The sequence below is a fragment of the Pinus tabuliformis genome, chromosome 4_2 (genome assembly GCF_031772625.1).
Source record: "Pinus tabuliformis cultivar Carrire ecotype Pingquan chromosome 4_2, CPIR1, whole genome shotgun sequence".
NCBI classification, from domain to species: Eukaryota; Viridiplantae; Streptophyta; class Pinopsida; order Pinales; family Pinaceae; genus Pinus; species Pinus tabuliformis.
Genome location: NC_142304.1, coordinates 529,103,879 through 529,109,304, shown reverse-complemented (window position 1 = coordinate 529,109,304; position 5,426 = coordinate 529,103,879). Strand labels below are relative to the sequence as shown.

Sequence of the window (5,426 nt, the reverse complement as noted above, 5' to 3'; positions counted from 1 at the left end):
TGTAGAGCACCTGAAAGTGTTCTAATCCTTCTACCTTGCAACTTCAACTTGACTTTTCTGCGACCAAAGGTTCTTGCATTCCTGTCATGCCCTAAGAAGACATCATCACCATCATATTTCTCATACTCGCATAACCGTTCTCTACGGGGATTGAAGTGAAAGGATGCACCTGAGTCAATGAACCATGACTCATGATCTACATGTGTACTTGAAGAAGAATCCAAGTACACATCCCCACCTTCATCTAAGGTGGTTTTTTCGCATCTGCAGAAGGAGCATCATCAGATCCCTTTCCTTTCTCAGGTACTTTAGATTTACAGTCCCTTTTGAAGTGCCCTTCCTTTCAGCATTTCCAGCACACCTTTACAGGTTTTCCTGGAGATTTAGATCTCCTTCTAGATTAAAATCTCCCACTCGACGACTTATTTTTGTTTATGTTTTGGGACCGTCATCGTACGTACAAGGCATCACCATTCTGGCCCTCCATATTTTTCCATCTCATCTCCTCTGACAACAAGGATGAGACTATTTCATCAAATCGCGACGCAGTTGCATTGATACATATTGTGACAACCAAACTACCCACGAATCTGGTAGTGAACACAACAAACGGATGCACCTATCTGCATTTGAAATTTTAATATCAACAGATAGTAACTGGCCTACCACAATATTAAAGGCATTCATATGCTTTGTCAACGAGTCTCCATCTTTCATCCATGGTTGTACAACATTTTTTATAAGAACAGTTTATTCACCAGAGACTTAGATTGGTAGAATGTCCCTAACTTGTCCCACAAACCCTTCGCTGAAGCTTCCCCTGATAAATTCAACAATACCGAATCCAAGGCACACAATTGTATTGTGCTCTTCGCTTTCCGATCCAACTTCGCCAAGTCTTCAACTGACATTATTGTTGGTTTAGTACCCAGATGTACCGCAATCACTCATGTTTATCCACTAGTAGATCCTCCATCTTGAGTTTCCACAACTCAAAACTTTAACCATTAAATTTTTCGGTCCCTATCTTTACATTTCTCACCATCTTCTTTCACCATAAGAATTGATTGTGCGGATCTCCTACTGAATAGGGTCTGCCACATGCACGAGAAGAAAACCTCTCAACAAGAAAAGGTGTCCCCGTTTCAACTTTTTGAAGCCTCATTTCCAATAAATTTGGTCGTTGATCCAGAGCTAATCATTATCCCTCCCGCTCCTCGGTTTCTTGAAACCGCATAGCTTGCAACTTCCCCCCAAGGCCACTCAGAAAAATCTATTGCTAGCAACCAACCCTTGCAAAGCAACATCTCAGACACATCAACAATGCAACCCGAGAACCTTTAGCACTAGTTGTTCGAATTTATCCAACGTGCAACTCATAGGGCTGAACAGAGCCATAATGACCTGGTCACCTAGCACGAGCACCAGAAGCACTATCGGCTTGCACATTGGCCGGCTGATGCGATCATATTTAGACAACATAAATGGAACTTGTGGTCACCAACAAGGAGCTGAAGAAGAGTTTACATACACTCTGACTAGCGCTGCCGAATCCAGCCACAAGCTACATCACAGAGATCGAGCTGAAACTCCACAGGGCCGCTGCGCTAAAAGCTTCGCGTTGCCCTGGCGGATGGTTATGTGCTAAGGGAGCAAGTCAACAATTGGTCAGGTAGCTTGGCCATGAAAAACTAGCAACTGTATCCACTCCGCCAACAACTCCACCAGCGCATCACTGATAACAAGACCTGTAGGGACAAAGGCCGGGTAAAGAAAATCAATGACGAGGAGGAATCAGACAAGACAAAAAAGAAAATTCTTGATATTAGGCCACCAGTCGATAAGCATTTGATTACTCTGCGGGAGGTATGGAGGTATGTGATGAGGTCGAAGAATAGTGGAGCACCGTGCAGAACACCCACCCTGATCAACTGAACTGCATATCAACGCTTGAATTTCTCCAAAAGGCAGAAACCCTCACACGCATCTAGGAGATGACATTGGAAGATTATAACCGCTTCGGTGAGGAAAGATTGTCGCAGTACCTGAGTTGGCACCTTCATTTGGAAAAGAAGGCAAAAGTGTAGCAAAAGAAGTTGTCCCGCATGACTCAAGACCAACACAACCAGAGGCAGAATCAGCGGCACCGAAAGAAGAAGAACGAGCACATCAACAAGAAATAACATCACGACAGGAACAAAAAACAGAGCTCACAACACTTGAGATAGATGGTCTGAGCCTCTTGGGGAGTTCGTTTTGAATTTTGGAGTTTGGAGGGAAGAAATGTCAGGAATAGGTGGCAGGGATAATGGTTCAGGTTGCGGAGCTGATAACCAAAGGAAAGGGACAGGAACAGAGAGTGAATGGGCAATTGCGGTAAGGTGGTGGAAGAATACAAAAGAAACCAAGCAAGGGAAATAGAAGCCATCTGAGCATGGAGTCAACCAAGCGGAATTGGCAGTGGGAATGTAGATCAAAGGACAAAGGGAAAAAGATAGCACAAGGAAGAGGTCGGCAATGAAGAGGGTGAGAAAGGGTAGGACTATCCTCTTATTTTCTTATTTCCATTCTAGTGAGTTGCATTCTATGAAACTATAAGTTGGAGATTTCCAAGAAACTATAAGTTGCTATATGTGTCAAGAAAAATTCTATTGAAATACAAGATACTTGAATGAGATTTAATCCAATTATCTATGCAAGCATCACAAACCATTTTTTATCTAGTCTCTCTAGGTGCTAAAAGGTGTTGAATAACTACATCAAAGCTAAGCCAGAATTGAACCTTGCCTAACTATGAAGAACTTGTTGCTTCCCACTATAGAATACAACCCCTTTAAACATTAAATTGAAAAATATATAATGTAATTTATTAAACTTATAAGTGCATGTCCTAAAACCATTTAATATAACCTCCATAAATGAAATCACACATAAAATATAAATATAAATCTCCACTTCTTATTAAAATAGAAATTACAAACATATAATAATATTGAACTAATAATCAATCACAAAGATTTAGGTGCCATAAACCAAGACCCTTATTATGTCCAAACAAAGATATACATGGGTAATATGATAGAGAAAATAAAATTAATCTTCGAGATTACTTGCACCAAAAGAAATTGCTTAAACATGGAGATATACTTTAATCCACTTATCTCTACACAAGTTACACTTAACAAAACAAGTCCACATATAAAGAATAGATACATCACAAGTAAATCTTTGCTTCCCGTTATGAGATTCCACTAAAAACAAAGATGAATTTTATTAAAATAAATAATCATGAAATATTAATAAAGACAATAATATTGACTGGATAATCAATCAAAAGGATTGGGTTGCCACAAACGTCCAAGATCGTTAATAGGCTGGAACCAACAAAGATACGACAAAATGTGAGAAAAATTCATCCAAGTCCAGCGGCCCACTTGCACTGCTTAATAATAATAAGTGACTGCTGGTTCTAGTAATAATTGCTTCTTCATGCGCACCCTGCTGGTGCATTAATCCCACTAACTTCTGAGAGATTGTTTTCAAAAGCCTGAATTAGGTTTTCAAAATATTGGCCCGTCGATTTTGTGAGCTTTTCAAGCCTGATACAGAAGTCATCAAAATCGCGCAACGCCTTTTTCCCAGTCGAAGTATCAGTGTCAGCTTTAAGGGCGATTTCTATATGGTCTTGCAACTCTCGTTCAACGCAATGATGAAGTCGTTCTAAACTACTTTCAGCTTCACCTTGCAGGAATTCGAAAAGATTTTGTTTTTTGCGAACAATATCAGCTTCCAGATCATGATGGCTGGATGCTGGGGTTAAATAATAGCCATATGCATATGTCCATTTAAGCATGTGCCTGCATTCTGCTATCTGCAACCATGCATCTACAACACATTTGAACTTTTTTAAACTCATTCTCATCTGTTTACACTCATTCAATATTTTAATCTCTACCTCTCGCACAGCCTGCAGATCAGATAACGCCTTTTCCTCTGACTTTTCATTTGCCTTCCATCTTTCCATATAAAATACCAACCTATCCGAAGAAGATGTTTTAGCTGCAAACCTTTTCCAAGAATCGACGGAGGCCGAATTCCTGGATTGATTCCCTGCATCAATTCTTCGTGATGTTGTTGCAACCTGATCAGGACTATATTGATTGCAAGAATTATGTTTAAACCAATCACCAAGGCATAACCAACAGAATTGAAATTCACACGGGGACGCACATGTCATGTGCATACACACTTGATTTTTCTCTATTGGTCGATCACACTTTGGACACGGCTTGGAATTACAAAATATCCAGCACGCATTGAGTGAATCACCATTATTAATTTGATCAATCCATTTTTTGACTGTGTCGCAGCCTATTGGACGATGAGACTCCTCTAAACAATTCCAGCAAAATTTATGTGAACAATTGCAGACAACCTCCTCATGAGTTACATTAGAATTAGCAGAGTCAACCTCCACACAGTACCCACAGTCTGGCGCTGGACACCATTTAACCATACTGTTTTGTTCAACATATGACCTCACAAGATAGGTTCTATATTTGTTCGTATCTTCCTCAGATAACCCCAGAGAAAAAACCATGTCTTCACTCACAATGGCACGGCATCGTGGACCTTGATGTGGACATCGTAGATTGAGGCATCCTGCACCATCATGATTTATTGATGTGTGAATAAAAGTTCGCCAACAATCTTGGGAAAATAAATGGTCGCAGTACTTGAGTGACTTCATGTCTCTGATCTTGAAATCATAGAAACATATCGGACAGTTAGTTAACTCCTCCATTTTTTCTTCTTTGGTCTCATGTTTATCGTCCGGCTGCAACAATAGGCCCACAGCATTTCTCACTTTCTCCTCATCTGCAAACCATTGATCGTTGGCATTAATAGAATTCCAATCGAAGTGACGCAAGAGAATAGCTGCCTCGGCTTCTGAGACAGCCAGCACAGTGGAAACGCTTTTGGTAGCATTGTGCAGACGCTCACCAATGTCGTTCAGACTTAAAACCGTATATTTGATACGTCCTTTATTGTCATCATGACGACTGCGTGCTAGTTCCACCATGCTTTCATATCTCAATTCTTCATCTTCGTTTTCGCTTTCGTTGCTTTCCCTTTCATCGCTTTCGCTGTCATATATCTCATTATCGGACATTTCATCGTATAAAGCCATATTGGTCGAGTTCGAGTAGATCAGAGTCTGAGACTTTTTTCCCGGGCCTTGCGGAATCCACAGAAACAAAACTCTCTGACCGTGTTCAAGCAAGTTAAAGTTAAACCGCAATGTTGTCAAGAAACTCTGTCTCCTTACCTTTTTGTACTAAATCAATCTTTGCTCAGCTGATATTTATACTCATGTCACTTGGCGCAGATACCAAAAACCATTCATGAGCCGACATTGGTGATTA

The 5,426-nt window shown here is 40.5% G+C and overlaps 1 pseudogene; it reads right to left on the bottom strand.

The window, feature by feature from the left end:
- Window positions 1–3,487: 3,487 nt before the first annotated feature.
- LOC149170343 (putative E3 ubiquitin-protein ligase ARI8 pseudogene) lies at window positions 3,488–5,191 on the bottom strand (annotated as a pseudogene).
- Window positions 5,192–5,426: the final 235 nt, after the last annotated feature.